At 43.8% G+C, this 25,352-nt stretch overlaps 1 long non-coding RNA gene across 2 annotated transcripts in view; it reads right to left on the reverse strand.

Moving 5' to 3' along the window:
• LOC142777084 (uncharacterized) overlaps positions 1-25,352 on the reverse strand; it is a 66,522-nt gene that overhangs the window by 24,827 nt on the left and 16,343 nt on the right. The window contains exon 3 of one of the 2 annotated variants that reach the window (XR_012887920.1): positions 13,568-13,801. This is a non-coding gene — a long non-coding RNA (uncharacterized LOC142777084). Of the gene's footprint in view, positions 1-13,519; positions 13,802-25,352 lie in introns of both variants that reach the window. The other variant, XR_012887919.1, reaches the window with a different exon arrangement.

Below are 25,352 nucleotides of genomic sequence, written 5' to 3' on the forward strand. Positions count from 1 at the left end.
GACTTTGTTTTTTGTCGTAAGTCTTGTGATAGCCCAGATGAGCAGCGATTGGATCACCATGAAAGGCTTCCAGAATTTCACATTGCAGAGAACGTGGGATGACGGGTACCCACTTGTTGCCATCGATGTGCTAAATGTAGCGGTATAAAGCACCACCGACAAACTTGAATTGTTTAAGTTGTCGACATAGTCTTGCGTTCGGAGGAGTAGTATAGCCAGTCAAGCGGTCAAAAATGGTGCGGCAGTATGGGTCGACACGTTGTTGTGAAACAAGGATGGATAGGGTAGCAGGTGATAAACTTAGCACTGTGATTGGAGAGGTGCTGTCGTTTTGGAGTATCGATGGTGAGTGGTTTCCGCTGGGCAAAGGACAGCGCGATAGAGCATCGGCATCTTGATGTTTCTTCCTAGATCTGTAGGCGACATCGAAATCATACTCCTGCAAGCGAAGCGCCCAGCGACCGAGGTGTCCCAACAAGTTTTTCACCGATAAAAGCCAGCATAGGGCGTTATGGTCGGTAACGACAATAAAATAACGGCCGTGAAGATATGGTTGGAATCTTTTCACTGCCCAAACAACAGCAAGGCACTCCTGCTCGGTGATAGTGTAGTTCTTTTCTGGAGCGGTAAGAGCACGACTTGCGTAAGCAACGAAGCATTCACGTGAGTTTTTGTCTCGCTGCAAGAGTACCGCACCTAGACCATGACTACTTGTGTCGGTGTGAAGGATGATGGGTGCGTTGGAATCGAAGTAGCACAGTACCGGATCCGTCGTGAGGGCTTGCTTCAATGCCATGAAAGTGCTTTTGCAGTGTTCGGACTAAATGAAGGGGACGTTCCTTGCAAAGAGTTGATGGAGTGGAGACGCAAGTTCTGCGAAGCCACGTATGAAGCGCCGGAAGTAAGAAGATAACCCAAGAAAGCTGCGCAGGTCCTTTTGACGTAGTAGATGAGAAATATTGAGGACGGCGGCAAGCTTCTCGGGGTACGGCCGAATTCTTTCTTTGCCGACGAGGTGGCCGAGAACCTTGATTGTCTTCCTAGCAAAGGTACATTTCTTGGTGTTAAGCTGTAGACCGGCTTTTGCAAGGCATGTGAGGACTTCGTCAAAACATTGTAGACGCTGCGAGAACGTGGATAAAAACACTACTATGTCATCGAGACAGCACCGACATGTTTTCCATTTCAAACCATGCAATCATGCGTTCGAAGGTGGCGAGCGTATAACAGAGTCCAAAAGGCATCACATTAAACTGGTACAACCCATCTGGCGTTAAAAGGCAGTCTTCTCTTTATCAAGCTCCGACATAGGTATCTGCCAGTAGCCTGACCTAAGGTCAAGGCTAGGAAAATACTCTGCACCATGTAATGAATCCAGGGCATCGTCGATCTGAGGAATAGGATAAACATCCTTGTGCATTATTTTGTTTAGCGCACGGTAATCGACGCAGAAACGCACTGTCCCATCTTTCTTTTGAACGAGAACAATTGGGGATGACCAGGCACTCGAGGAAGGACGAATGATGTTGCGTCGTAGCATGTTTGAGACGTTTTCCTCGATCATCTTGCGTTCTGCCTGGGACACGCGATATGGACGCCGATGTACAATACGAGAGCCGACAGTCTGGATGCTGTGAGTAGCGGTGGTAGTCATGCTGAGGGCGAGCGAGTTCACATCAAATAGAGAACGGTGTCTATTCAACAGGACGAGCAAGTCTTCAGTTTGGTCGTTCTGAGAAATTCCGGTGTCAACGCGCTTGCATAGGGCAAGGACATCCTCAATATAAGCGGTGTAAGATTCACCTGGCAGCTGCATGCGTTCAGCGAGCTTTTTCTTTGCCGCCTCAGGGCGAACTGTAGGGGCACCAAATATTTGATGAATTTGCTGCTCGAAAGTGTCCCAGTTGGGAAGATCCGAATGGTGGTTCCAGAACCAAGTTTTCGCAACATCGGACAAGTAAAATGGAACGCTGCGCAACTTATGTGGATTGTCCCCCCTGTTCAAATCGCTGACGAGGTCGTAGTTCTTGATCCAGTCTTCGACATTATCGCCTCGGAGACTGGAAAACACAGGTGGATCACGCACGCAAATCTTGTTGGGCGGAGCGGGTGGCGGTAGCTGCTGTAGGACGGCGACGATGAATGGGCCAAGGTTTTCTTGGGCTGCCATGGCTGGGAGTTGTATGCGACGACCTGAGCGGAGTTCAGGTGAGATTGGGCGAGAGGACTTGAGGGAACGAAAAGCACCGTCCACCACTTGTGAGGTACCGGTTTATTTAGCCAGGCTCGAACTAAATCACACTGGTGATGATATTTACAGATGTTGAAGATGTACAGGTGATGATGATATCTAAAGAGAGTGAAGAGTCATTCGCTTGTCGTGCTCACAATATTTGTAAAACCGGAAGTGATCAACCCTGTGTCCTCAAAGAATAAAGAATGCCCTTCGGTCCTCATGCCTAAAGAAATGATTGGGTTCGATGGAAATCAGTCATAGTGAGTCCATCCATCTATGCAGGAAATTTTAAACAGTGTCTTATGATTTGCAGCGAGTTTTTTGTGCTTCTTTCTGTAATTGTTAGATAGTGCCGATTTTCTGGTTAGAATTCTTTTTCTTCCTGGAATGACCTTTTGACAATTGTCATTGGCAGAAACACATCTGTATGTTTGCCGTGTCACTGCGCTTCACTTTAATACACATCTTGTGCACAGCAGTGAAGCCAAAATGTTACATTCTTTTGCAGTTACTGGCTGCACTCTGAAGGTTGAGCTTGTCTCCTTGTTTATATGCACAGCAGCACCAATTCCTGTATCCACGCAAATAAGTATATTCACCTAAATTTAGGCATGTCCTCCATGAATTAGTGATCTTAAATTTTTATTTGTCTGCTCTGATTCTGCTCCAAAACACAATTTGTTTCTTATCTAAATTCACTCTGAAACAGACGGTTTTTTTCTATCTGAATAAAGCTAAATTTTACATGATTATAACACTACTTCCACCCTTCAAACACGCAAGAAAATGTTTTTTGAGATCACAGAGAATGAGGTAAGATATGAGTGACTTAGCATTACACTAATGGCAAGGGGTGATCTGGGAGCAAATTTTTTCTACGAAGTGAAAATTGACACGTATGCGTTCTGCTGTTACACAACGGGTTAAAACTATATATACAGTTTGGCAGTTTTCGAATCTGTCTCCTAGTTTATGAGAAAAAAGTCTTTACTGTTTTTGAAAAACATACGATCTTAACATTATACAGAATACATATTACTTTTCAAAATGTGGCCTTGTACTTTTCCTCTCTTTCATTACTTTGATTGTTATTGTTAGCCAAAATGCACTGCATCATTGGCTCTTTCTATCACATCGCTCAATTAGCTTACACTCCAGTTGTGACACTAAATGTCTCAAATAAGAAAGAAAAACTATACAACCAGTCAAGTGGTTGCTCATTTTCTCTTTTTGAACCCTTTCGCCCCTTGCTGGTCTCTGTAGAACTCATTGGCTACAAATGTTTCAGTTAATATAAACAACTGTCACTACATTCTAACTTGACTTGGTAATAAGTCAAGTCAATGTAATTTTTTCATTTCTTTGTAAGTCAGGAATAGATTTGTTTGCTACTTTTATCCATGCCCTTTATAGCATAAGAAAAATGAAGGTGAGTTAACCCGTTGCATTTCAGCATCATACTCATTACAAAGCAGGAGTGCAAAGAGTAATCCACTCTTAGCTGGATGAAAGTTCACTTCTATATTTCATGTACAATAGTAAACGCAAGCCCGAAAATTGGTAGGAAAGAAAAAAAAATTGTCAGCTACTTGTTTATTCTGTATTGCTTTGTGAAAAAGAAAGCATACAAGCTGAAGTGGAATTTATTCTAGTTAAATATGAAGATATCCTCACATAAAACAATGAGTGACCTGTGAGAGTAATTTAATGTGCCTGTGTGCCTTCCTACTCCTAGCGTCAATTTACCTAAAACATTCTTTTATTTCCCTTTTGCTTTGAACATGAACTATTCAAAGGGACACTAAACAGGAAACGATTTCTTGTGTATTAGTAGAGCACAGTTTTACAACCCCAAGAACACCACTCTTATCGCAACATGACCTTTGATAAGCGAGAAAACGCGTGAAAAGAAAATGCGAGTGGAGAGGCCACCTTCGGATTTCCGCACCAAACACCATGACGTCATAAATTTTGAAGACCTCTCCTGGGTCCTACGTAGCTTCTAATCGATGAAAATGAAGTAATTGGCATTTGTTGGTGCTATAGACTTAGTATGTGAAGTTTCAGAAAATTTCATTGAGCCTGCACGAGAAATACATTATGAAATTTCAGATGTCATCCACGAAAGTTTCAGGTAATATTTAAAAAATAAAAGAAGAGCTCCGATGTTCACCACTAATAATAAACTTAGGAATCCCAATGATATGCCGCATTCAATATAGGGTAACAGTCTCCTCACTGTGAAATTCAGCAAACAGATGGGGCTCGCAATGGGTCCCAGAGAGAGCAACTGCGGCAGTCGCACACAGAGTGGTAGATGAAGAAGTGTCTGAGGGTTTGTACTGCGAAATGCTGGTGGACAAATGACCCAAACAGCGACCTGAGAGAAGCTCTAGGAGTTAAAATAGGTAAGCAGAGATAGGGACTCGAGGAGAAACCTTCACCACTTGCGACGCAGTACTTCACATGCCTTTATTACGCCTGAAATTACGGGACAAAACCAGTCACAGCTGAGGCACAGAACAACCTTGAGAGGTCTCTCCACAAGCGATGAAAATTAAGAGCACCATGTGACGGTGGTTTTTATGTACAGGTGATGAAGAAGCGTCTTTTAAATGTCGACACTTATAGTGAAACATATAGCATTGGAGTTTTCAGGGTGCAGTTTATCAATCTAAACCAAGTCATTGTTTCTTTTAGCATCTCTTTAATGGGCATTCGGAACTGTTGCAGGCATATATAAATCATTTATGTGTATCCAGTTTGCGTCTTTTCTGTTCATTTTCCTGCTATAAGGCTCTACAGGTTAGCTTCTAATAATGTACTGCACAGGAATGTGAGCATCTATGGCAGTGTCACCAATGATTAAATGGCATCTTAGGCAAGCACACCAGTACACATGCAACAAGTTTTGCCCTGGTCCAAGAAACATGGTTAGACTGCTATATGCACATACATAGCAAAGCACACCGTATGACTGGCTGGTTTTGCTAAAGTAATTACGTGTGTGATATGAGAGACACAACTGATGAGGTCATGTACCATCCAGTAAAAACAAAACAAAAAATCCCACCTCTAAGATAATTAGAAATTATCATGTGGAACCAATACGTAGGAATAAAAAATTTGCTGTTGAGTTTTGGAACCCTATTAAAAATTCCAGTGTGTCTTATCCTACCCCTCCCCCTTTTTTAATGGATCTGACAAAACCATTGAATCGGTAACACAATAAAAATGCAAATGGCTGGCAAATTAAACTACTAGGTGCTCATCAATCCTTGCAAAAAATTGTGCAGTTCTCATTGCATTTCTCAGTTGTGTCCAAAGGGCCTAGACAATCGGGACACTAAAGAGAAAGGAACACTAAAAGAAAAAAGAAAATTTTTGTGTATTAGTAAAAAACAATTTCATAATCCTGAAAACACCACTTTTAACGAGAGATGATGGCAGAAAATGCGTGCAAGGAAAATGCGTGTGAGGATTCCCGCACCAAAAACTGTGATATTAGACTTTGAAGGCGTTTACTGGGTCATACGCAGCTTATAATGGAGAAAAAGTGAAATACATAGTCATCTGTGGGTGCTATAGACGTAGCATACAAAGTTTCAGAAAATTTAAGCCCATTTCGCGATAAGATGAGAAACAAATTACTTCATGCGCGAAGATTTCGGCACAAACTTTAGATATTTATTTTGATCTTGACTTTCACGAGCACTTCTTCTCTTACAGAATTCATTAGAGTATCTTGGGCCTGAGGAAGACTTCGCCCCCGCTTGCTCCGTAAAGATCTCTTTGTGCTTAGATACTACCTAGGAACACGTGTTGAGTTGTTTATCCCCAGGAAAGCCTGTTGCTTCATGGCGCGTGTGTTGTCCGTCAAATTTGTGTGTGCGTGGATGGTGTCCTGTCTTAGAAGTGGGGTGGTTTGGGCTAGTTGATATGACATGATGATATTTATAGCGCGAGAACAGAACAACGACCAAGGCACAAGAAGAATATGAGCGCTTGTCTCCTTCGTGTCCCTTTGTCGACGTTTTGTTCTCGTGCTATAACTCTCGTCATCGTGTCCTGCCGGCGAGGTGTGTATCATTGTGCACGTACCCCTATCACGCTGTTGCTCTCCTTCTGTTCCGGTTTTCACGACCATCGAACGTTTCGAGATTGCTGGTTGCTTGCTTTACTTAGGGGGCCTCGCAATTTCTGAAGTCGGTCGCATACGCGAACTCTTTGCATGTGGGTATGCACTTGAATTATGTACCGAATCTGAACGAGCCAAGCTTCCATCCAGAACTCCGGGACTTGTGTTTGCCAAGTCCAGGAGTCCAGGTGTGTGCCAGCACGATATAGTGATGGCACAGTTGCAGAGTGGACTGTTAGGGGTCGAATCCCGCGTACATTATGCACTTCCACAACTGACAAACATGCGTTCTTAACATGAACGAAAGCAGCCTTGCTACTCAAAACTATAACTCTCCTCCATGAAGATGTATTCTTGTCACTGTATGTCCACACGCTAGCAGTTTGGCGTAACCAGCATTGCAATTATTTTAGGTTACAAGCTGGCGTCTAAGGACCTGCTCAGTTTTCATTTCTTTTTTTTTTTACAGAAGCACTGAAACTTATGTTAAATTGAGTTCCCATGTCTTTGCTTGTTCGCATTACGATCACAGGAGTGGGCAGGATAGCTATAGCCGTTGTCACACGGGTACTTTTGATAACGATCATGGTCGACCGAGACCGGATTTCTTGATCATGATATACAATCATTGCATCTAATTGGTTCAAACTAATCCGGATCGAGTTAGGCGCAGCAGTCATTCAAACCCCAATCGAAAGCTAGATCACAGTGCACAAACCGCGAATACTAGTGTCCATGAATTAACACAAAATGCAGATCGAGCCTGATCACAATAAATTTTGCTCGTGTGCCACAAGGATAAGCGAAATTCTTCCGTTCATGCCAATTTGCTGAACACTGATACACCATGGCAAAAAAACACATCTGGTGCCGTCTTTGGAAGCTCTCGAAGTGGTACACGTGAGTAAAAGCAAGCACGGACGTTAAGTGATGGCACGCAAAGCTACACATCTTGTCGGCAGATCACGCACGCACTGCACCGTCCGCCAGCAAGATCAACAAACCTTGTGCGCCATTTCTGAAAAGACAGCAACAAGCTCACCGAGAAATAATATGTTCCTAGGTGGTCCTTAGGCATAGGAAGATCTTTAACGAACAAGCAAGGTGAAAGCTTTCCCAGGTTCAAGTTACCCGGATGGATTCTGTGAAAAAAGAAAGGCTCATTTGATTTTCTGTAGCTGCTAATGAACTTGGTCTAAACAACTTCATTATTTTCCTTAGTGGTTCTGTACACGATTCATAGAAAAGACATAATCCGAATGGTTTCACATATTACGTTAACTGGCCAGGCCATTCTATCGCACTGGGAATACCAGTAACCCTGAATTACCGGTCTCGCTTTTTTTCTCATTACAGATGGATTGATAATGCCATAAAATATTTTACTGTCAAGATAAAAAAAAACACCCTGGTGGAAAAATTGTAACTGCTTCTAGATGGTTCTAGGTAGAACTAGTTGAACTATATTACGGAATAATGCTCAGCTGGAACCAGTTGCCTACAAGTTGCCCAGTTGTAACTAATTGAAAGCTCATTCTAACCAGCCTTTCTTCACTTCTAGTCACAACTTGAACCACTGCTGACAAATACCAAGGACACGAGTACCAAGTATTGAAAGAGGGAACACACTATCATGAGCAAAGAATTTTTACAAGCACCAGAGATGCGATACCAGCACCAATTGCTAGAAACTGTACCAAGATGATACCTGCGACATTCTGCTGCATTTTGAAAAAAAATTTTATTATATCTCTGCCAATTAATGGGCCAAAGTCATAGTTTGTGCTGTATTTCGGAGAGAAAGAAGACGGCAGGCACTTGAACTTTACAAGTCACCAGTGTAATTTTGGTGGTAATTGCAGTATAAAAAAAAGTACGATGTTAGTTGCTTGATGCAAGTCTTCCAGTCACCCATACGATAGAACTTACTGGGTAAATTTCGTTTACTGATCGTGTTATCAGCTCTTTATTGAAGCAAGTAGAGACGGGAGGGGGGGTGGGTGCTTTTCATTACCTATTTGCAGAAATTCATTCCAAATTTGTCACCACTCACTGTTTTCAGCATTTCTTAATTTGTGCAAGCTTTGGGTGTTCAGGGAACTTTCTTGGGAAGTCATATCTCGTATTGTTTCGGGGGTAACAATTAAACTGATTGTGTGCCGCCGTCAGCCAGCTGGCCTTTTTTGCCTTTTGTTTTTTTTCTTTACTTTTTAGTCGTAAGGATGTCGCAGCGTCTACTTCCTAATATGAGTTTTTATTTATTTTTTATTTATAAAGTACTGCAGGCCATAAAAAATGGCGCAAGCGGGAGTGAGAGGGGGTACAATAATGATATGACCAATTAATAGATGTAGAGGTGTAGAGAAAGAAGAAAAATTATAGAAAACAGCAACAACAACGACAGAAAAATTAAATCAGACAGGTGTACAATATATTCGCGGGTTGCAAAACTCACACTTCACAGTAATTTTCTAGAGATTTTTGTATATTTGCAGACTCAAATATATGGTGTGGCAGCTCGTTCCAGTCTGTTATTGTGCGAGAGAGAAAAAGAGTACTTGAAGTTGCTAGTGCGCGCAAAGGCAGGTGTAAATTTGTAAGAATGGTATCCTCTAGTAGGACGTGAAGATAACAGAGTGAGGACGTGTGAAAGGTCTATGATAGCGTTTTTCTTAGATAGGTGACAAACAATTTTAAGTCTAGCTAGTTTTCTTCGTGATTCTAAAATTGAAATATTGTTATTAATTATTAGTTCTGTCGGGGAGTCAGACCGGTAGAAGTGGTTGAAATAAACTGAACAGCTAATCTTTGGACTTTGCCAAGATTATTCATATCTTTTTTAGTGTGCGGATCCAAGACTTCAGATGCTTACTCTAAACAAGGTCGGACTATTGTGTTAAAAGCAAGGAGTTTAGTTTTAGGGGGAGAGCTTTTGAGGGTGTGCCTTAGTAACCGTTATTTTCTACTGGCAGAAGAGCAAATCTTGTCAATGTGGCAGGTCCAAGTTAAGTTGTTGGTGATTGTGACGCCAAGATATTTATAACTTTGTGTAAGTAAAATTGGAGTTCCTTTAATACTGTACGAGTAAATTAGGGGTTGTTTTTTGTTAGTGATGCACATAGATACAGTTTTCTCTGGATTTATGTGCATGTCCCAGCACTCACACCAGGTATTACCTGCATGAACACTTTGATTCGATAACACTTGGTCATCTGTGGATTTAACTGAACTAAATAGAAGGCAATCATCGGTAAACAGCCGCATTTCAACACCATATTTAGAACAGGATGTAATATCATTGATATAGATTAAAAAAAGTAGTGGTCCCAGGATGCTACCCTGGGGAACACCGGAGTTAACTGGAAGAGGATAGGAGTAGGTACCGTTTATATAAACAAACTGTGTGCGAGAAGACAGACACAATGTTACCTATTTAACAATGGTCGCAGGAAAACCAAGCAAGTTAAGTTTGTGAATTATTTTCCAGTGAGGCATTTTATCAAATGCCTTGCCGAAGTCAAGGAAGATGACGTCAGTTTGACCGGATTTATCTAGGACTGAGGAGAAAGAATGTATACAGAAAACTAATTGGGTTGTCGTGGATAGACCTTTACGAAACCGTACTGGAATGGTGATAGTACATTGCACTCAATTAGAAAATTAATCATATAGTTAGAAACTATGTGCTCTAGAAGTTTACAAGTGCTAGTAAGTGATAATGGTCTGTAGTTAAACAAAAAAGTGTTATTTCCTTTTTTAAGTACCGGAATTATTCGAGGAATGTGCCAGTATAAGGAAACAATGCCTTCAGATAATGATAAACGAAAGATTACTACAGGAAGCGGGAAAGTGATTCAGCGTAAGGACGTAAAAAAGTATTTGGCAGGTTGTCCGGACCACAAGAAGATTTTGTTTTAAGGTTCAGAAGCATGGAAAAGATACCTTCAAACAGTATGAAGTCAGGATCAATTTCTACTGAATTACTTCCAATGGCACTATTAAATGAGCATGGATTGGAAAAAACAGAGTGAAAGTAACGGTTATATTCTGTGGCCATTTGTTTCTTATCATGAATAATTTGATCCCCAAGCACAATGCAATCTGTAGTTTTCTGTTGCTTAACTTTTATGTGGCACCAAAACTTGGCTGTATCACTCTTTAGGAATTGGGGTAATTTAACAGAATAAAATACACGTTTGCTGAACCGTACTCTTTTTGAAAGCGTTCTTTTTAATTTCTGAAATGGCAATCCTTTTGAGTTCTGCTTTCTCATACGCTTTACTTTCCATGCAATTTCAATGATTTCTCTAGTTATCCATGAATTTTTGGAATGTTGGTTTTTTGTTTTGTTAGGAATAAAATTGTCAATGCAATAGCTACAAAGTGATTTGAAGGTTTTCCACAGATAGTTTACATCATCACCAGAAAAGCGATCAAAGACTACATCGAGATAATCTAGAACTGTCTCGTCATGGGCTCTAAAAAAAGTTTTGAACACTTTCTGTTTCTCGTGCATATTGTCAGATTGATTACCAAGATGGCATGTAAAGAAAACCAATTTGTGATCAGAGACCATCATCAACAGATACATGTACGTCAGAAAAGAATTTGCTATGAAACACAAGATCTAATATAGACGATGTATCATCCTGCACCCTTGTTGGCACATTCACAGCTTGTTCGAGATCGCATGCCAGCATTAAATAAAAAGCAACGTGTTCACTTGAGGATGAAGAACATAGTTTGGACCAATTAATATTGAGTAAATTAAAATCCCCTGTTAGTATTAGGCGGCTGCCAGAATATTCAACACAGAAATCATAAACTTTAGACAAGTAATCATCATCTGAAGTCGGAGAGCGGTAGGCAGCTACTAAAATAATAGAATTTCCGAACACGTTTAGTTTCAAACATAAGCTTTCATGGCTATTTATTTGTTTCAAAGGTGTAACTATCACATGAGAGCTCAAAATAACGGTGACACTTCCGCCACGCGATGGTCTGTTCCTTCTATACACTTTAAAGTTGCGAGGAACAATTTAAGCATCACTGACGCCTTCGTGCAGCCAAGTTTCAGTCAAGACCATGATGTGAGGAGAGTTTGCTAATAATGTGCTCTCTAGTTCAGCGACTTTGTTCATAATGCTTTGTGCATTGATATTAAGAAGACGCATGGTTTGATTACGTGGAGGCAGGATTTGTCAGGCATTTTCCGGGGGCTTAAGTGCCGGTGATAAACTTGGACGGGTAATGGTTGGAACTTTTACTCTGCAATTGCTGCTATCATCCCACATGAACGTGTTGTGCGATACGGAGCTTATCGTGCAAAAGATAGGGTTTCTTGCCGTTAGCCTTATCAAATTTAGCACTGTGCCACGGCAGTTTACGCCTGTGGAGCGTGAAGTGGGAGTAATCATTTTGGATAAAAATTTTGGTGCCTTTAAGCTTCTTTGCGTTCATTAGTACCGTATTTACTTGATTCTACCTCGCGCCCTCGATTGTAACGCACGATTTCCACGCAGAAAAAAAAAGTAAGACATCGATTGCAACGCGCACCCATTTTTTCGCGGGCCCGCACGATCACACCACTAAAAAAAACGACTCCTTTCGGAGCGTCTTCCATTTAAATATGAGGTACGGGGGAAGCTTGTGCCCATCTGACGTGTAAAGAGCATTGCCGTCACTGTAGTTTTATCGTGGACCGATGTCAGCTCGCGAATTCGCTTCACCCCCTTCTCCACGATTGTGGTGCCAGGCATGTCGAAGTAAAGGGGCGTCTGATCGGCATTCCCAATTTGCCCAAGCAGGTAGCCGTTGTTGTGCCGCAATTTTAGACGAAGCTATGAAAACTGTGAAGCTTTTCATCGTACTCCTCCACAAAACTTTTCGCATACGCCCGTTCACCTTCGGAGGGAAAAGGCTTTCCTCTCCATAAAGTTAGTTAGTCAGCACCTGCTCGCTTTAAACTGGCTCCGCATCAGACTTTTTTCTAAGGCTAATTGCATAGCCCAAACTTGGAGCAGTTCTGTCGTCACGGGCCGCTGTGCTGCTCGCTGCTAGAGCACATATTCGCCGAGCAGCTCTTCAATTTGCGGAAACCGACCCTGCTGTGGTCCACTGAAGCCTTTGCGTGAAGCTTTGCTGTCGACAATCTGCTTTTGTTTCCGCCAGTCCCGCACGCACGTTTCGGGAACTCCGAACGACCGCGATGCAGCCCGGTTTCCGTCCGTTTCTGCACACGCGATGACTTTTCTTTTAAAAGCGGCATCATGGTGCACTCAAGTTTTTGGAGTCGGCCTTTCTATGCCGTCGGTGCTAATGCACTACAAGATGACGAACTCCTCAGCACACGTACGGAGTGCCGCACATGGGAAGCACATAGGCAGAAATGGCCGAAACGCCATGCCGACGCACGTAGCGTGCGGCGATTTTGGAAATGCCGATGGTAATAGAATGACCGTATTCTTTTTTTTGTACTCGATTCTAATGCGCATGCGATTTATGAATTCGCTTAACCGGAAAAAAGGTGCGCGTATAGATTAGAATAATTACGGTACTTCTTGGTTTTCATTGTAATCCTGTAGGTACAGAATTATGGGACGATTTCCAGTTTTCCTTCCAAGTCTGTGTATATGTCCAATCGACTTGCACTCAACGCCGAGCTTTTTGCCGAATAGTTCCTTAACAACCTCATTTTTTAGGTGAACCTCCGTTTCATACACTTTTTCTACAACACCGTATATGACTAAGATTGAACGGCGGCTGCGGTCTTCAATATCAACAATCTTTTCTGATGTTCCTACTACGGAAGTCTTTATTTCTGTTAAGCTTGAATCGAACAGATCGATCTTGCTTGTTGAGTCTTTTGTTTTGGTGACCAATTTTTTTACCAGAGAAATTTTTTCAGCTAACCCCGCAAAAGAGGATTTCTAGACAGCCTGTTCGCTTCTCAAATCGATTAGGCTTTTCAAAATTTCACCTTGTTGCTCCAGGATTTCAATAAGCATCTTTTCTATTTGAGGACTGGGATTCAGCTCTACATCTCCACAAAGCAAATCACAGACAATACAGATGCACTTATGCGGGCATGGCACAACAATTAAAAACCTTATACTAGAACGTACGCAGCTGCATTGGCTACTAACTTGGATAGCAAAGGGAACAGACATGGTCAGCATTGCTGTTTTGCTCACTTCGCCAAGCCCACTGAAGTGAAAGGGTTGTAGGCCAGGCTTTATAGTCCGTGCTGAGGCTGACGTCACAGGCAGGAGCGCCATGGAGCAGTCGACAAGTGCGAGACTATACAGCACGTGCCTTGGTTCAGGCATGCGCCGTGGTGCGGTAGGCGATGACGAGGCAGGCGAGGGCAGGAATATGGGCTTCTGATGGCAGACGGACTCGAAGAAAGTGCTACCCAGCAGGATTGCCTGGACAGCAAAGGGAACAGACATTGTCAGCATTGCTGTTTTTGCTCACTTTGCACTGCCCAGGTCTTGCCTGAGTTTTTGAGATCACTGCATGCTTCCTTTCAACCTGCCACAACAATATGCCCTACCCAAAATCTTTGCGAATGTATGCAGGCACTCAACTTTCATCTGTGAGATAAATTGTGGTAATAAGGCGAAACAGACATTGTCAGCATTGCTGTTTTTGCTCACTTTGCAATGCCCAGGTCTTGCCTGAGTTTTTGAGATCACTGCATGCTTCCTTTCAACCTGCCACAACAATATGCCCTACCCAAAATCTTTGCGAATGTATGCAGGCACTCAACTTTCATCTGTGAGATAAATTGTGGTAATAAGGCGAAATTTGGCATTTTATATTGACCATGGCCACGAACTTGTTGCACCTTGCAATTACATCAAGCAGGTCCACTTTCACCCATCTATCTGCCTGTCACTAGAACATTCTGGTCAAGCACAGTCAAAGGTACCAAGAGCAATTAGTTGTACCCACTGAACAACGCATATCTTGTGAGTCTAAATTATTATAAAATTTTAACGTTTTCCTCTTCCACTTCATTGAACTTTTAGTTCCTGGCGTTCTGAAATTTGAGGCATCTTATTTTTTTCTGTTGCCCTTTCTCTCATCGCTTCTTGATTTGATTTGATTGATATGTGGGGTTTAACGTCCCAAAACCACTATATGATTATGAGAGACGCCGTAGTGGAGGGCTCCGGAAATTTAGACCACCTGGGGTTCTTTAACGTGCACCCAAATCTGAGCACACGGACCTACAACATTTCCGCCTCCATCGGAAATGCAGCCGCCGCAGCCGGGACACGAACCCGCGCACTGCGGGTCAGCAGCCGAGTACCTTAGCCACTATCTCTCATCGCTTCTGTAGCTGCCGTTATATCCATGATTGCAAATAACTCGGAACCATAAAAATGTGAAAGATCGGTATGCAAAAGTTTTTGCTTTTTTTTTTCAGTTAGCTACATTGATAGTATGGTCATCACATGCACAGGCCCTAATTGGGAACATTGACTTCAAACAGGTATTAACTGCAATTTAGAACACAGTTTATGCATAAAAATCTATTACAATTTAAGTGTAGATAATCCAGCTGTGTTGTCATGCAAACTGGGTAAAAAAACTTTGGGTAAAGAGCCTTTGGATAATGAGTCACATCAAATAGGACCAACTGAGAACAACTGCTGTTTCCAGGAAGTGTCTGTCTTTTTTTTTTTTTTTACTGCACAAGCTTTCCTCATGTGAAGTACCTTTGTGCCCCTATTCAGTCTCCGCTATTTTAGGAAGCACACTAGGTATTTATGCAATCCAGATATTTTTCTACAGGTTAACCACAACTATGCTAGCCACCTATATAGGCCACGTTAACACAATGTATGCTATACTGACAGATATTACATGTGTTACAAACAAATTCTCATAAGTATTTCTATAACTTGATTCTGAATATATTTATATATTTATTTAACTATTCATTTATGCATTCTATCCCACTGGCCCCGAAAAGCATCGAATAGGGGAAGGGATTATAGAAAAATCACAATAAATAAAGCATAAAAAGATACTACACAAAAGATGAAATGAACATAATATGTACAATGGAAGAGAAAAGAACAAACGCTATAGTATAATGCAGTAAAATACAAAATAAAAAAACTAATGTTTATATAGAAATTAGGAGAATGTACAAACTTCCAAATGCTCATGAAATTTCTCAGGGTCTCTTAACGAAACAATTTCACCAGGAAGATTATCCCAAAGTGAGATGAGTTGAGGCAAAGCAGAATTATTGAATGACTGTGTGTGGTCAAAGATGCGTCGGTAACTGAGATGATTATAAAGACGATATATATACGAACAAATTTTAAACCAGAGACGACTGGTTCACAAGTATTAGTGGTACTTATGGAAGATGCATAGAAGGCTGACAAAGTAGCGAAATCACAAGGTAAAAATCGATGTTCCCTAATTAGTCCTTGACATCCTTTGGGTGTCTATGCTATATTGGAACTAAAAAACCACAGAGAAAAGTGTTGGCAAACACTAAAATGCATGTTTCACTAAGCAGATTGCAGACTTTCCCAGAAATCACTTGGTTAACTAGAATAGCACCTGCTAGTTATATTTTCGGAGATAAAGATTATGTCCACCAATATTACTTGTGGTGAAGGTAAAGCCATCATGCGTTGATCCCAAGCTAATGTGTTCTCCACGACAGATCAATAGCAATCCCAATTGAAAAAAAAAAAAAAAAATAGAGGAAATTTCTAATGTAGTTGAAACTGGCTCCATTTATCAGTGCCTATATGAGTATTAATCAGTATGAGTATTTGTATGAGTATGGTTGGATCAATGGCTTAATGCCACATGAGTTAAATGGTGCAGTTGGCACAAAACTAATGGAAGTATGTATACATCTGCTGGCGTGTGAATCTATGAAACTATAACATATTTCATATATAAGAAAGCGAAATATTGTTACGTTTAGTTATTTGTTTATTACGCTGTGGCGTACTGGTAGACTTCAAGGGGTCATGCACCGGAGGCCTATCTCGCTAGCCGAACGTCCTCTTCTTTAATCTGCCTGTTCCCCGCTGCCGAGAGGCTCATACCCAAATCACATATGCATAACATTTCCCTCTGCGCAGACGAAGCCCACCGGGCGAGTTAAAGAGTTTCTCTGGGAATATAGCGCTTCAAACGTGCTATATGGACAAGTTCATTCTTTGCAAATCGTCGGCCATTTGAATGAAGACGTGCTACACAGTACGTTACATCGCTTATGCGGTCTAGAACAACATAAGGTCCCGCATAGTGTGCCAGCAATTTTTCACACAACCCACGTTTCCTATTTAGCGTCCACAGCAACACGTGGTCTCCGCAATTATACGTCACGTGTCGACATTGATAGTCAAAACGTGTCTTCGAGCGATCTTGAGAAGTGAGGGTGCACAGGTAAGCAAGATGTCGGGCTTCTTCTGCACGGCAGACGATCTCGGATATACCGGAATCGTGGTGGTCTATAAACGGGAAGATGGTATCTAGGGTATGACAAGGTGGCCGAGCATACAGAAGAAAAAAAGACTATAGCTGGTAATCTAATGCTGTGCGGCGTTAAATGCGTAAGTGATGAAAGGTAGCACGCCATCCCAGTTCTTGTGATCTGCTGCGACATACATAGAAAGCATGTTTGTGAGAGTCCTGATAGTTTGTTCCGTCAGGCCGTTTGTTTGGGGATGATATGGCGTAGAGTGCCGAAAGCTTGAAGCGCATAGACGAAGCATCTCTTCCACCACGTCTGCAGTGAATTGTCGCCCACGATCACTGATAACAGTTTTAGGAGGTCCATGCCGTAGAACCACACAACGCAGCATGAATAAACACACGTCAGCTACAGTTGCCGATGGTATAGCAGCTGTCTCGTAGTACCGTGTTAAGTGATCGGTACATACCGTGTTAAGTGATCGGTACATACGACTATCCAGCGATTGCCATTAGAAGACCTCGTAAAGAGATCTAGAAGGTCAATCCCAACTTGCTCGAATGGAGTTCTAGGGGGTGGAATAGCATGTAGTCGACTTGGAGGAGCACTGGTAGAGCGCTTGCGGCGTTGGCACTTGTTGCAACTAGAGACGTACTGTTCCGTCGTCTGGCGCATTTTCGTCCAGTAAAATATTTATTGAAGCCGGCAAAGGGTTTTCGCTGTGCCTAGATGGCCGGGCGTTGGGTCATCAAGCATAGCCTGCAAGACGGAAACGCGAAGGCTCTTCGGAACCACAAGAAGATATCGTAAGCCGGTCGTAGCATAGGGTAGTTTTTTTTTGTACACAAGCCCGTTGCGCATGCAGAAGCGAGTCACCGATGGGCTTGACTCGGTAGGAAGGAGCTCCTGTATGGTGTGGTCCCTTTGACGCTCAATCTTAAAGGCGTTGGTATCAGGAAATGGCAGGTCCAATGGCGCGATGAAGGTGTCGAAGTTGCCCGCGTCGCAGTCCGTCGATGGAAGCGGTAGTTGCGACAGACAATCTGCATCAGCGTGATGACGACCGTTTTTATAGAAAGTTGTAAAGTCATATTCCTGCAGACGGAGTGCCCGGCGCGCGACCAGATGGGTCATGTAGATTGACCAACCAGCAGAGCGAATGACGATCTGTCATGATGGTAAAGGGGCGTCCGTACAGGTAAGACTTACGCTCGGACTTGCTTAGCGAGCGACTTGCATAAGCAACGACATGTTCTTTGGTATCCAGTTGTTAAACCAACACGACGCCTACACTGACACCGCTAGCGTCTGTGTGAAGTTCTGTGGGAGCCAGAGGATCGAAGTGTCGGAGAATCGGATGGAATGTCAAAGGGAACTTCAACTGAGAAAAGGTGGACACACATTCCGGAGTCCAGTCAAATGGCATGCCTTTCTGAAGCAGGCACGTGAGTGGGTGCGTGATATTGGCAAATCCAAGGGTGAATCTACGGAAGTATGAGCAGAGGCCCAAAAAGCTGCGTAGTTCTTTCACTGAGTGAGATTGCTTGAACGCCTCCACTGTAGCCGTTTTCGTGGGATCCGGCCGGTTGCCTTCATTGTCCACCAAGTGTCCAAGGACGAGTGTTTGGCACTGTCCGAAACGACATTTCTTTGAGTTAAGCACCAGGCGTGCTTTGCTTAGGCAGTTCAGCACGAGGTCGAGGCGTGTGTTGTGCTCACAGAAAGTGCGCCCGAAAATCGCAACGTTGTCCAGATAACACATGCATAATTCCCACTTAAACCCACCCAGAATGTTGTCGATGAAGCGCTCGAAAGTTGCAGGCGCATTGCATAGTCTGAGTGGCATCACATTGAATTCAAAAAGTCCATCTGGTGTAACAAATGCCATGTTCTCTATCTTTCTCGTGCATTGAAATCTGCCAATACCCTGGCCTCAAATCAACAGACGAAAAGTAGGAGGCTGATGAAAGACAGTCTATAGCATCATCAATACGTGATAGTGAGTACACGTCCTTCTTTGTGGTAGTGTTGAGACGGCGGTAGTCAACGCAAAATCGCCATGTCCCATCTTTCTTCTTGACCAATATTATGGGAGCAGCCCACGGACTGCATGATTCCTGAATCACATTCTTCTTTAGCATCTCGCCAATCTGTTCATTTCTCACTGCGCGTTCCAAAGGGCATACCCGGTATGGCTTTTGTCAGAGAGGTCTATGGTATGCCGTATCTATGCGGTGCTTTACACAAGAAGCAGGGAATGACAGTGGAGCCTGTAGCTGTGCGAAATTGAAAAGACCAGCATATTTGCGCCGAATACTCGCCAGGTCATTACGCTCGTTGGTCCTAAGAGACTTGTCAATCATTGGCATTATGAAGGTGTCCTTGGCGTGCAAATGATTGGAATCAGGCTTATCCGGAGAATCACTGCTCTCTGCAAGGATGGCAAGGAAGAACACCTGATGCTGACGGATCTTAGCAAGTTGTAGACCCTCTGGCAGTACCGAAGTTTCATTGGTGTCATTGATCACCCACAAACCAGTATGCCCTTGCACAACCGACAGTGTACAATAGGGTATTAGAACATTTTTCTTTATGCATTTGAGGTGAACGGGCTCTACGGTGACATGAAATATCGTCTCGGTTGCAGGAGAACTGATGACAGGAAGTAACTTGGCAGAACAGGGTGGTACAATTGTGTTCATGGAAACGCAAAGGGTGCTTTCCATACAGGGCGGGCTATCCATACAGGGCGGGCTTTCCATAAACGCTACTGGAACATTTAAATCTACTATAATCTCTCATGTGCGGCAATTGACAGTGGCACCACAAAGATTAAGAAATCGAGTCCTAGAATGACATCATGCGTTGAATGAAAGAGAACAGCAAAATCAGCGATAAAATTCTGGCCACCCAAACTAACAGTCACTGTGCAGACACCAACCGGTTGTAAGACATCTCCGCTCACTCCTCGAAATGTATCAGCACGGTCCCAACAGAACATAACCTTTCGTCCAAGAAGGAGTTTAAATGCTAGACTCATCACTGATATGGTTGCACCTGTAACCACTAAGGCCATTGTTGAGCCACCATTGATTAGCACAGGAACCTTATTTCAAAACACGCAAAATAAAGGAGGCATTTCTTTGAAATCGAAGACTGTCCAGCGACCTCACCTCCAACGGTCACGCCGACTAGTTTCCCGGAGGCGGTGAAGGGTAGCGGCGCCTAGGAGATGGCATCCGATTGGAGCGAGGGGCTGGCGGGGGTGCCAGACTGCGGTCAGAGGCCGGAGAACAGTGTCGCAGCAACCTTGGTATCTCGTGGAATGCGTTTCTAGGGAATGTTGGTGCTCGTGCAAAGCCAGACAGGTGGGATCTCAATGAGCGGTCGTACCTTGGCGGCTGCCGGTAGGTGCAGTACCTGACAATGTGGCCTTCGACGTCACAATTGTAGCAGACGGGTAGGGGTCGTTCGCCGAACTACTGCTGAGAGCGCTCCGCTGTGTAAGGTCGCCTACCCGAACGGAGTGGAGCAGCTTGCTGAACAGGAATTGCCCGCCTCTGTGGAGCGGGGCCAGTACGAAGGCGTCGGTCATACCGCTGGTCAGGCGCGAATGAGTCTCGGCGTGGCCACGAAGTTCCAGCTTCGCTAAAGTCCGTCGCACATACCGATGATGGCAGAGGAGCGAACGGCGCAGGGTAGTAGGATGAACAGGTAGGCGGATGATGGATGGTGTCGGCGACCAGTGTGTCTTGTCGCTGTAGGTCTTCGCGCACTATTGCCCTGATAGTAGCGGCAAGGTCGGCAGGTGGGCTTACGTCGACGCAGGCGACCGTTGTGACATTTGCCAGCCTACCAAATTTCGGGGCAATACGACGGGTCTTCAGCTTCTCAAAAGTACGGCAGTGACGTTGAATGGCAGAGACGGAAGTGAGGTCTTCCCTGGCTATCAAAAAATTGTAGACGTCCTCTGCTATACCCCTCAGAAGGTGTCCGACCATGTCCTCTTCAGACATATACGGGTCTATGATCTTGCAGAGCATCAGAACCTCCTCTATGTAGGTGGTACATGTTTCTCCAGGAGTCTGGGCTCTTTGAGCAAAGTGCGTTCTATGCTTTTCTTTTTCAAATCAGAGTCGGCGAAGCATTTCTTGAGTTCTTCGGCGAAATGATCCCTTGTTGTTAAGGAATCTTCGTGGCTTTCGTACCACATCAAGGCAGTTTCCATAAGAATCAGCACGACTTTTCCCAGTTGGTCGATGGGATCCCAGCCGTTGTACCGGCTCACCCTTTTCTAATGTGTCAGCTACGCATCAACATCTTCCCCTGCTCTTTCCGCGAACGGGCGGGGTTCCATATAGCGAGAACAAGGTGCAGCCAGCACTGACCTTTGCATGGTTGAGAAGCCGTGACCTTCGCTCTCGGTCATGACGGTTGTTGTCAGTGGCAGACCAGCAAGACGATGGCTCTGGCGAAGTTCAAACAGCTGTGGCTCCGTCGTTCGTTGACGTGCTGTACCCAGCACCTCCACCACTCTGTTACATTGAGTAATTGTTTATTACGCAGTGGCGTACTAGTAGATTTCAAGGAGTCATGCACCGGAGGCCTATCTCACTAGCCGAACGTCCTCTTCTTTAATCTGCCTGTTCCCTGCTATTCAGAGGCTCATACCCAAATCACATATGCATAAGAATATATTATATGAAAGAATGTACAACACAGTAAAATTCAGATTATGTGCAATAATGCGTATGAGGTTCATGCCTTCTGCTCATTCATGTCACAATATGAAAAAATATGCGAACCATTTTAGTCTTAGGCATGGTAACAAGAAACTACATATGCCACAGGTGCAATAAATGAAAAAAGAAATAAAAACTTAAGGGCTAACTTTTTTCGACCCAATGTAAATAAGAACTGACAGGCAATGATGCCAAGCAAAATATAGGGGATGCGATTTGTAGGAGTAATTGTAACGTAAACGTGATGAATAAACCTGGACGCATAGATAACTTGCCGCTGGCAGAGACCGAACTTGTGACCTTTGAATAACGTGCATGATGCTTTCCTGACAGAGCTGCAGCCATGGTCATTCACATGTTTACTTCATGAGGTATGTATATCGTGGGCACTTATAAGACGCTTCTCCTTCACCTGCACATAACCATCATCAGAAAATGTTCTCCGTCTTAATAGTATGTGAGGAAAAATCTCTCAAGTCATGTCTCTGCCTCGAATGCGGCTGTTTTGGCCACATCTTCTAGGCCTAAAGAAGGCGTGTAAAGCACTACGTCATAAGTGGTATAGGTTGCTCCTCGATTCCCCGTCCCTACTTGCCTGCTTTTACTCCTGGAGCTTCCCTCAGGTCGCTGTTTGGGCCACTTGTTCACCAGCATGTTGCAGGTCAAACCCTCAGAATGTTCTTCATCTACTATCAGGCTGTTACTGCCATAGAACCTCTCTCTTAGATCGCCAGCTCTGTTTGTGCTTGACTCTGCAATGAGGACATGTTCGATTGGCTACACCAATCTGATACCGTGAATGCGGCAAATTGTTGGGACAATCCGCAAAAGCTCCGCCACATCTCTTTCTATCTTACGAGCATGGCAAAGACTTATAGTATTTTTTAACCACCAGATCGACTTTTCCGAATGAAATGCTTTCAGAGAACATCTCTGACTAGTCTTCGGTACTCCGGCAGTTTGATGCAGTGAACAGAAAGCAGAAGTATAAGGTCAACAAGTTTATCGGACATTTACTGCTGATCAGACCTCTTGAGGAAATCGTGGTTTGCCAACTGCTTCTTCGCTATATGTACCTTCAGAACAAAGCCCTGTATACCAGTTCAGAAGCATCATGGTTTATCATGCATGTGCTTCGTTTCAACATGCATGTGCTTCCATCATCAAAATTACCTTCGACGGTGGCCGGGTCTCAACATGCGTGTACTACGGGGGTGCTATGCTGAGGTGCACCATGAACAGAAAGAAGATCAACGTGTGCCACCAGGGCGGGTGTGTCGATCATCGCATGGACATCTGCCCAAACCCCAAAGACCGTGTCTGTAGAGGCTGAGGAGCTTTGAACCCAGACTCCAATCACAAATGCATGCCTCTGTGGGGGAGCACATCCCACTACGGACAAGACCTGCAAGGCTTGATTCAAGACCCCTTATCTTGTCAAAAACGATGCAGTGATCGACAAAGGGCTGCAGCGGAGGCCGCGCTCGAGCTGCAGCAGCAGAACTGTGACGAACAGCCCACACCGCCTTCCCGTTCTAGCTCCCACTCTCGAAGCTAGGTGCGGTCAACGGGCCCTCGATCTCGCGAGCAGAGCCAACTTCGGAGCCGGTCCCGGGTCCAGGTCACGGCGTCCTAAGCAAGGTGGTCATCAGGACCCGGATCTACCTGAGAACGAGAGCTTGGCAGATGCGGTTAAGGGCACGCGAAGACGTGGGGCTCAAGGAGCTACTGCCTAAGAACCTAACAATAAGAGGAACCCTAAAGATGTGGCATTAGAAGCAGTACAGCACGAAAATGCGCACTTACGTACGGTAGTGCAGCAGTTAACACAAGAAATCCACGAGTATAAGCAGTCGATGGTGCAGTCATCTACACATAAGCCCATTTCAGTTGAAACTCATATTGCGAGCGTTAACGATGGTGAAGCGCTAACCGCAAATAGACCAGTGGCAACCAGCTCCGAAAATGAATGGCACGACAATCTTGAAGCTACAGTAAGAGATGGGTGCATAAAACAGGCCACAATAATTGAATGACGGAATGAACAAGAAGAAATGCGGAAAGTGCTCACTCACATTCAATGTGCGATCCGCAACATCGGCACTTCGGTCAACAACATCACTGCCTGCACAGAGGGTAAAATTTCACATTGACAAATTCAAGACTCACATAGACTTTTGCCAAGACCGATCAATGATGCCCCCTGTGGTCCTAACGTCATTCACAATAGCCCAATCTCAGATGGCGCATACACTGAATACCATAATGGCCAGCTCCACTAACGAGCTCGTGGTGTGGCAGTAGAATTGTCGGCGCTTCACTAAGAAGCAACCACTGCTGCAACAATATGTACGACAAGCACAACCAAAGCCTCACATCATAATCATTCAGTAAACAGTGGGCATCATACCAAAACTTTCACGTTTTAATGCACACGCTCCCCCGATTCCCCTTGACTGAGGAATCCCAATTTTAACACGAAAAACAGGTTGTAAACATCGCGGGACTTTCAATAAAGTCGTTTCCATCCATCCATCCGAGTTCAGGCTGGTGTGACTGAGGGCTTGGGTAAATTACAAGGTGTGATGGAGTCGATGAAACAAGAAAATATGAAAGAATGAACATGCATCTAGCAGCACTGATGTATCCTATGCTGAGGAAAGGTAGCCATAAGGAGCTCGAATGCACCCACCTCGTACAGCAGTAAAAAAAAAAAACTTCTCCAATCACTTCTGGAAGAGCAGAAACAGCAGCGCTATATTCGGCCTGTCACTATAGGCAGAGTTGTTTTAACAGGCCACCTCACAATTAAATCATTATAGCTGTATCAATTGTCTCAATGAGGTAAAGTCTGTGCATACACTTTTGATGATTGTGGTGAAAACCATCATTATTAAAGCCACCACAATCGACTTAGCTGATCGTCCAAGTTCTTACAAGTTCTTGCTGGCCAGCAGCTGCTCCCATCACTCCATTGTAGAATGTTGCCCTACACTATTATTTTTTTTAAATAGGCAACATTACTCAAAAGAATATTGATAGCATAAAAGAAAGAAAAAGTTCAGTTGGTCAGCGCGATTCGAACTAAAGTCGCACGTCAACAACGCATCATGTTGGAGTACACTAATAACGTATCCACTGCGCTCAGAAAAGTCAAAACGGTAGGGCTGTCTAACAACCAGCACAAAGAGCGAGATTATTTTCTTGTACAAAAGCAAAATTACCACTCCTTGGGAGCAGTAACGTGATTCTTCAAGCATTCCTTAAAAAATGTAAAAAATACGAAATGGGTTCGAGTTGATGACCTGCTGCACGACCACTTCCCAACTGCGCAGCAACCCACAACACCACCAGAAAAACTACATGGTGGCGTCTAAATTGACTACAAACTTATGGCAACAGCCCCTAATTTTTACCTTTATACTGCAGTGACAGGCCCCCTCACTGTAGTCATTGCTTTACGGTAACAGGGCCCGTCGTTATAGCAGCATTACTATTATGACTGGCCCCCTCTCTTTAACGATAGTACTACACTGATGGGTTCCCTCACCGTAGTCACGACAGTACTGCACTGATGGGCCCCGTCAGTATAGTCACAGCCCTTTTCTTTTTGCATGTTGCCGTGATATAGCACAAGATCTTACTATGAGCTGGCAGTTGACCAATAATCCCTCACATACTACCTGGAGGCATCAAGTCTGCTAGAATGACACCCACGCTCTGAATGAAAGAAAAGAGGGGTGGAGTACATAGAAAACTGAAGTTTTTATTTTAAAA

This window comes from Rhipicephalus microplus, chromosome X (genome assembly GCF_043290135.1).
Source record: "Rhipicephalus microplus isolate Deutch F79 chromosome X, USDA_Rmic, whole genome shotgun sequence".
Taxonomy (NCBI): Eukaryota; Metazoa; Arthropoda; class Arachnida; order Ixodida; family Ixodidae; genus Rhipicephalus; species Rhipicephalus microplus.